Source organism: Thermobia domestica, chromosome 18 (genome assembly GCF_964235325.1).
Source record: "Thermobia domestica chromosome 18, izTheDome1.hap1.1, whole genome shotgun sequence".
NCBI lineage: Eukaryota > Metazoa > Arthropoda > Insecta > Zygentoma > Lepismatidae > Thermobia > Thermobia domestica.
In genome coordinates this window covers 41,187,533-41,195,555 of record NC_137471.1, presented here as the reverse complement: position 1 = coordinate 41,195,555, position 8,023 = coordinate 41,187,533, and positions in this window count along the sequence as shown.

Below are 8,023 nucleotides of genomic sequence, written 5' to 3'. Positions count from 1 at the left end.
TCGTTGGGTGCCTTACACTTTGACTAAACAGCAGAAGCGCATGCGTGTGGAATGGTGTGAAGAAATGCTTGCAAGATTTGATGGAGGCAATTCTCGACGCGTCTCTGACATTATTACTGGTGATGAGACTTGGATCTATCAATTTGACCCTGAAAATAAACGCCAGTCTACAGTTTGGATCTTTCCAGACGAAAATCCATCCACGAAAGTGAAGCGACCGCGAAGTGTGGGGAAGAAGATGGTCGCAACTTTCTTCTCCAAATCTGGCCCTGTTGTAACTGTTCCACTTGAAGAACAAAGGACTGTTACTGCTCAGTGGTACACCACTGTTTGCCTAACAAAAGTGTTCCAGAAGCTTCGGGAACGGCATCCAAGAACTGGATTGCGTGGGATCCTACTTCATCATGACAACGCGTCCGCACACACGGCCAACATCACAATTCAGTTTTTAGAATCTACGGAGGTCAAACTTATGACTTATCAGCCGTATAGCCTTGACCTAGCTCCGTGTGATTTTTCTGTTCCCCAGGATCAAAGATCGCATGCGTGGGAAGAGATTTTGCAGCCCTGAAGAAGCTGTAGTGGCTTACGAGAATGAACTTACAACACTTGAAGAAAAAGACTGGCAACACTGCTTCCAAAAGTGGTTTTCGAGGATGCAGAAGTGTGTACAGTGTAATGGTGAATACTTTGAGAAATTGTAAGTGTTAAATTGATTTAAGTATGTAAGTTATTTCACATCTCAAAACTTTCGTAGTGACCCTCGTACATGACCTCCATAGGCGGAACTAGAGGCGGCCAGGAGGGCCGACCCTCCCCAGAAGCAGACCTTACTCCCCTAGAACTTTTCTACTGGACGAAAATAATGTTATTAATTTATCTCAATTTACACAATTTTAGTGATGTTTGCGTTCGACATATTTAATAGTGTCTATATTCGTCCGGCCGCCCATCGATTTTTTTAAATATAGTCTGGTGTCTGGATGTAATAAAATCCCTGGACCAATGTGATAGTGGGCAGTATAGCGATCTCTCAACTTGCACAATATGCGTTTTTTTTATTTGATAGCTTCATTAATATAAATTACTTTTGTATATTTGGTCTAGGAATTAATTCGTGCGGTTGGTACGCACACATTGAAGCTGTAGTACAAACACAAAATACATAAATACCTTAAGAAAAATATTGTCCATCGCTAGCCACCACTTTCGCCCATCTGTCAGGCAATGTACGGATTCCGTGGCGAAAGAAGTCCTCATCCTTGGAAGCGATCCAGTCAGAGACCCATGTTTCGATATCTTCTGAAGAAGTAAACCGCTGTCCAATCAAATCGTTGTTCATGCAATCGAACAAGTAGTAGTCCGAAGGAGCAACGTCTGGTGAATACGGCGGGTGGGGTAAAACTTCCCATCCGACATTTTCTAAATAGGTTTATCATGTTGAACAATAAGTTTATCATGTCTGTTCTCCCATTCTGGTCGTGTTCTGGCTAGAGCTTGCTTCAAACGCATTAATTGTCGTCGATAACGTTCTCCATTCATAGTTTCACCCGGTTGCAGCAGCTCATAGTACACCACACCTTTCATATCCCACCATGTGCACAGCATAACCTTTGCACAGTGAATATCTCGTTTTGGTTGTGATGGACCTGGTTCACCTGGTTTCACCCAGGCCTTTTTTCGTTTAGGGTTCTCGTAATGGATCCACTTCTCATCACCCGTAATAATTCGATGCAGAAACCCCTTTCTGCTCTGTCGTTGAAGCAGCAATTCGCAAATGGTTTTTCGTCTTTCAACGTCTCTGTCTTTCAATTCATGTGGAACCCAATGTGACATCTTTTGAATCATTCCCATGGCTTTCAAGCGTTTGGAGACTGTTGTTTGATCAGCGCCTAATGCTGCTGCAAGTTGTTCCTGCGTTTGACACGAATCCTGCTCGAGCAATGCTGTCAATTCTTCGTCTTGAAATTTTTTTGGCTGTCCAGCTCGCTCTTGGTCTGCCAAGCCGAAATCACCACTTCTAAACCGTGCAAACCACTTCTGACACGTTCGCTCAGCTAGAGCATGGTCACCATACACTTCCACCAAAATACGACGACTTTCAGTCGCACTTTTCTGCATGTTAAAGTAATGCAGCAGGACACCCCGCAAAAACACTTTATCAGGCACAAATTGCGCCATGTTCACTTAACTACAAACTGGTGTTGTTGACGCTTTAATCCACTGCCCTATACTACGAACAATACGCGATGACAGGGGTTTGCAACACATGTGTGGATACACGGAACTGTGGGACGCTCCGTTCGTTGCGTCATCTCTTGTCCACCCGCACGAATTAATTCCTAGACCAAATAGTTTCAAGTAATTAACATTATTAAGGTAGTAAGATTTTCTTGTTTATATATGTATGGTAGACAAGTCTTATTATTTTATTTATAGCATAGTAATGTTTGAATAGTTAAGATTCTCAGAGCAAATTATTAAGGTACACTAAAAAAACAACAGAAAGGAAAAGAAGAAGCCGAATTCTTGAACTCAAGCGATTGTTGCCTTCTACATACATGCATGTAATACTCATTGAAAAGTCACTATTCAATATCGTTTTTTTTATTTTTTTGCTTTTCCCTATTATTATTATTATTATTATTATTATTATTATTATTATTATTATTATTATTATTATTATTATTATTATTATTATTATTATTATTATTATTATTATTTATGAACTGAACTTTGTGGTTAAATTCTTAAGGTATAAACTGAAACCAGGTACGCACCCAGAAATTTTTGTGCAGGGTGTCGAAAGATGGGAGGGGTACAATATTGAAAGACACAGACACGACATTATTCTGCACCCAAGGAAACGATAACTAATTTCCAATAGCGGAAATCATTCACACCACGAACAATTTTTATATTTAGTTTTTGAGAAGTGAGTATATTAGTGCTATGCTTAAAAAAAAAAAAAAAATAAGTATGTTCCTGATAATCTGATATTTTAGTTTCATACTGTAAAAGTGACATGGATATCGCAGCAGGGTATGTCCACGGAAATAGGGACAAAAATTCATGAAAGAAATATAGTTATAATTTTTAGTCAAATTGTTCTTTTGATAAAAAATATACTTGTATGTAGCTGGCATCATTAAATTTTTTTTTGAGAGAATTACTATTTTCTTGTTTTTCGCGTAGGTTACCTTTCATCTACTAAGTTTTAATGTTGATTATATTATACAAGCCTTATTTATTATTACATAGGTCTTACTTTTTTCTGTCGGTATCCCAAGCAAAATTTCATAACTGATGAAACCTTTTCTTAAAGTAAAGTTCAATGTTCAACTTAATTAAACTGTGCTTATTTCAAATTATTATAAATGTGTTGCTTATACTTAATAATAAAAGACCGTTAACAAATGTAACGTGAGTTACCCGACTCTGTGCATATTCAACTAAAATAAGTAGTCATAAAATGTAAATAAAAATTTAATATTTTTGTCATAATTAAATTATGTGTCCCTATCTTCCATAGTAATTTCATGCACATAGCTATGCCAGGACAAAAGAAAATGTACTAAAAAATCACAGGTTCTGAATATAGGGAAAAAATTTGTAACGTGAGTTACTATAGTATTTTCTTTTCTCCTAGGTTTGCTGTATCATATAAAATGACGATATTTGGTAATTATCTGCTTAAATATGACAGCTTTCCTCTTCTTCTTCTTCTTTTAAAAAAAGAGCTTTTACATTTATTGTGGTTAGTATCCTTCAAAATATACGTCATTACGTAACGTGAGTTACCATGGACATACCCAGCAATAATAAAAAGGCAGAGCAATGTTAACCGAGTAAGTCATGTCATCTCTTTGTACGGTGTGGGCATGTACAATCCGCGGCAAAAAACCTGCAACATGAGCATTTAAGTTTATTGTGAAATGACGAAGTCTTTTGCTCCAAAATAAGTGTGCACGGGAGGAAGCCGAGGTTTATCCTGGCGTGATTCGTTCCACTTAGACGTTATGTTCATTCCCCGTGCTGTTACGCCTAGTTTCACAATAAACTTACATCCTCATGTTGCAGGTTTTTTGCCGCGGATTGTACCAAGGGACTTAAATTATTATACCTAGGGACAACCATAAATCTGATGATTATTAAATTAAGCAATGAATAAGTACAATACAGAAACCATAGCTTGCTTCCTTATTCTCAATAGAATGAGAATTTTTGCATTGTCAAGTAAGTTTGTAAATACAAGGAATAGATATGTATAATGTTATATCAAACAAGGAATATTGCAGTTTTATCACATTATTTGCTAAAATAGCATGCAATGAGTATGGGACTAGGTATATTGTTTGAGTGATGAACAGTGACGCTTCCGATGTAGTTTAAATCCAAATTTAGCCACGCAACATGGGGGAGAAATATAAAAATGATCAAAAATGACCGGAATCAGAGGGCTCTTTAATAACAGTAAAAAATGACTGACTAATTTAATCCAGCGAAGGAAGTAATTGATGCTAGTACTATAGTGCGTCCAGTAAGAGAACGTCTCTGACAGCTCGCAGTGAGATTGCCACTACTCGCGTGTCAAGTTTTTTTTTTCGGTGCAACTGTAGTGGCAATTTAATTAATGGTATAAGACAGAGTGATCGTGGTTGGTAACACTGACATCAAAGTAGGGGCTGCAATGTCCCACCGCATGTGGTAAGAAACGTCAGAGACCATCTCTTGTTGGCCGTGCTATAGTATATGTTGAATAAGTAGTTATATATTATTACAGCTTTTAAAAGAAATGTGGGGCTGCGGTGGCTCAGTGGTAGAGCGTTCACTTCTGGTGTATGGGGTCCCGGGTTCAAATGCTGTTCCCACCAAGTGAACTTTGTAGTGGACAAACACCGTGTGCGTGGGTTTCCTCGGGGTTCTTCCACTTCCTTCATTCCACCATTTCATTCATTTTTCATAATCACTGTCTCCTTTACCGGCATAAACGTGCGACGTAAAACTCAAAAATTTCATTTCATTTTTAAAAGAAATGTTTTATTGTAATTCAAAATTCAATTTATTGGTCAGACTGTCTCCTATCACATTGATAAAATGATATTAGACACGTAGGCTGACTGATAGTTTATCTTAATTAATAAGAAAAGAAGACAAAGTTAAAGGAGTGTGAGATACTCTTTGTAATCGGGAGATCCTGGGTTCAAATCCCAAGACTGCACATCCTAATTAGGCCAGCTCATTTTATCAGTTGCATCAGATTCTGATACGTTTAAAATATACTTTCAAGAGGTATTTTCCTTCGCCGGCTTTCTTCCGAATTTACTTGTTAATCTTTCAGAGTGAAATGACTTTCCAGTTATGCTTCAAATTGAAAGTAATTCAGTTTGCTTGAGTGCCTAAGACCTTGCACTTGAAAGAGGGATTATTCCTCTCATTATAAACGCTTTTCTCCTCAGTAATTGAACAACAATTGAATCTGTAACTATGAGTTATTTGCAGCTGTATCATACCTTAATACAAGTTCCGTATCACCTATATTTATTATTTTTTTTATTATTTGAAAACATGACAAGTCCTAATGAGATAAACAATTTCCTTTCAAAAGTTTTCCTGCACAGAATTGATGTACGTAATCCTACAATTTTCTAAATAAATGTAAAATACACAAAAGGCATGATTAAAGTTTATTAGCTGAGCTGCGCTCTTTACACAGCGCATCATTCACATATAAGCAGGAATCTCCTTGCCACTCCTCACAACATTTATACATATCCCTTTACAGACACAAGTGAAAGACGGCTTGATAGAAGTCGGCAAGGGGTATCATAAGGGGAAGAATTTTTCAATATCTCGCACCGTTTGCAAGATTTGAGCCTACTTCCGGTTGGAGTTTCTAATTCATGTACGATCGGTGTTTTCTTTCTTCTTGCATGCAGTATGTAATAAGCAAATACATTACATATACAATTAATTATAATGTCAGTGATATATGATGTTCATTAAGCAAAACACTACAAAAAATAAAAAAAATAATAATAGACTGGAGAAATGATTGTCATTCGTTTTTGATTATCTTTCGGCCATGAAACAAACGCCGGAGAGATATAGGGCCTACTAATGTGTGGTGTTGGAATGTAAAACTCTTAGGATATGATGCTTTAGTTTTTAAAATTTCAATACTTCCAGTGTAGGCTACCTCTAAACATGTCAGCGAAATCAGAAAGATTTAAATGCGCTTATTGTCTATTACACATACCGTACCTCTGGTGTGAGAACCTAATGAGATTAATTTTAGTGAAGCTAAAATGATCCGCTCAACATCTCGCGGCTTCCTGGAGTCACAGATTGGGAAACATTGCTTTGAAGTTTTATCATTAGTGACGACCAGAGTGTTCTCAAGTCGTTCGGTTCATTTACTGTACTTGTATTATTCCAAAAGTACCAATGTACACTAAAGTCGCAATAAATTAAAAAAAAAAAAAACAACTTAAAATTGCTTTTGAAAAGTCTACGTGTCAATTCTTTAGAAGGATTGCGGTAAACAAAGACACATATTCTTTGTTCTTTTAAAGTTTTGCAATGGTTTCTGTATCAACATATAATGTAAGATGAGAAAATAAATTTTAGAAAAGGAAATTGAGTGTACAAGTACCTTTCGATAAATGACTATATACCAATATGCTAACATATTTGGCAAACCACTTCTGTATGCATTTGTTGTCTGCATTTCTTGGTTGCTTTTTGGATTAAATTCGTTTAATAACAATATATAATAAAATTTATTTAACTTCCCTGGATTATGTTCAGAGGCTATGGAAGACAACGTTGAATGAAATAAATTAATAATAATGGAACGGAAAAACCGATTCCCCAAGAGAAACCATCTGCACAGTGCTTGTTTAACAAAAATATAACTTGCACTCTACCAGGATTGAACATCACTCACCAAATGTGACCTCTCAACGACAAATATTGCCCAAGTTGCCTATTTCTATTGGAAGAGTTATGTCTCTGAATATGGAATCAATCGTCTCTGGTCGCATAAGCAGCACTTCTATCACTGTGATAATAATAGTTAATTAGAATAAACTAATATACTTCGATGCAGGAATATCTATATATATGCTATGTTTGCGGCCAATCCTTTCGACAGTAAGTTCTCGGGAACCATAGCATCTAGAAAGATGCCGTAATCACTGATCGATTGCACATTTTGTGTAGATTGTCCAGTTCTAATTGAATATTTAAAGAACTCGAAGTGTTGAAACTTTAAAACGGAAAGCATGATATCCTACCAGTTATACATTGCAACACTACATTCCACATTTCTGTATACAGGGGTTATATATCTCTCAGGCGTTTGTTTCATGGCCAAATGATAATGGAAAACGAATGATAACAATTTCTCCAGTCTAAGATGAATCTTTATTGTTTGGAGTACTTTGCCCATTGAACACCATATATCACTGACATTATAATTAATTGTGTGTGTAATGTATTTGCTTACTACATATTGCATTCAAGAAGAAAGAAAACACGTGATAATACTTAGAGACTACAACCGGAAGAAGGCTCAAATTTTGCAACCGGTGCGAGATATTGAAAAAATAATAAAAAATCTCCCTTTTATAATATCCCTTGCCGACTTTTATCAAGGCATCCTTCAGTTGTGTCTGTGAAGGGACATGTGCAAAAGTTCTGAGAAATGACAACGAGATTCATGCTCATATGTAAATGATACGCTGCGTAGAGAGCGAAGGTTCAGCTAAAGTGGCATTAAAAGTCTTCTTAGACTGAAAATCAATGATTTTTTCTCAAAAAAATCTCACTAGGAAGCTTACCAAAGGTGAGTGCGCTCCTATGAGCCTATAGTGCAGTAACGTCATTGTAGATTTTGCCAGGGAGAACTAGATCCTCCACTGACATAAGAATGTCATGTTTTATTATTATTATTATTATTATTATTATTATTATTATTATTATTATTATTATTATTATTATTATTATTATTATTATTACA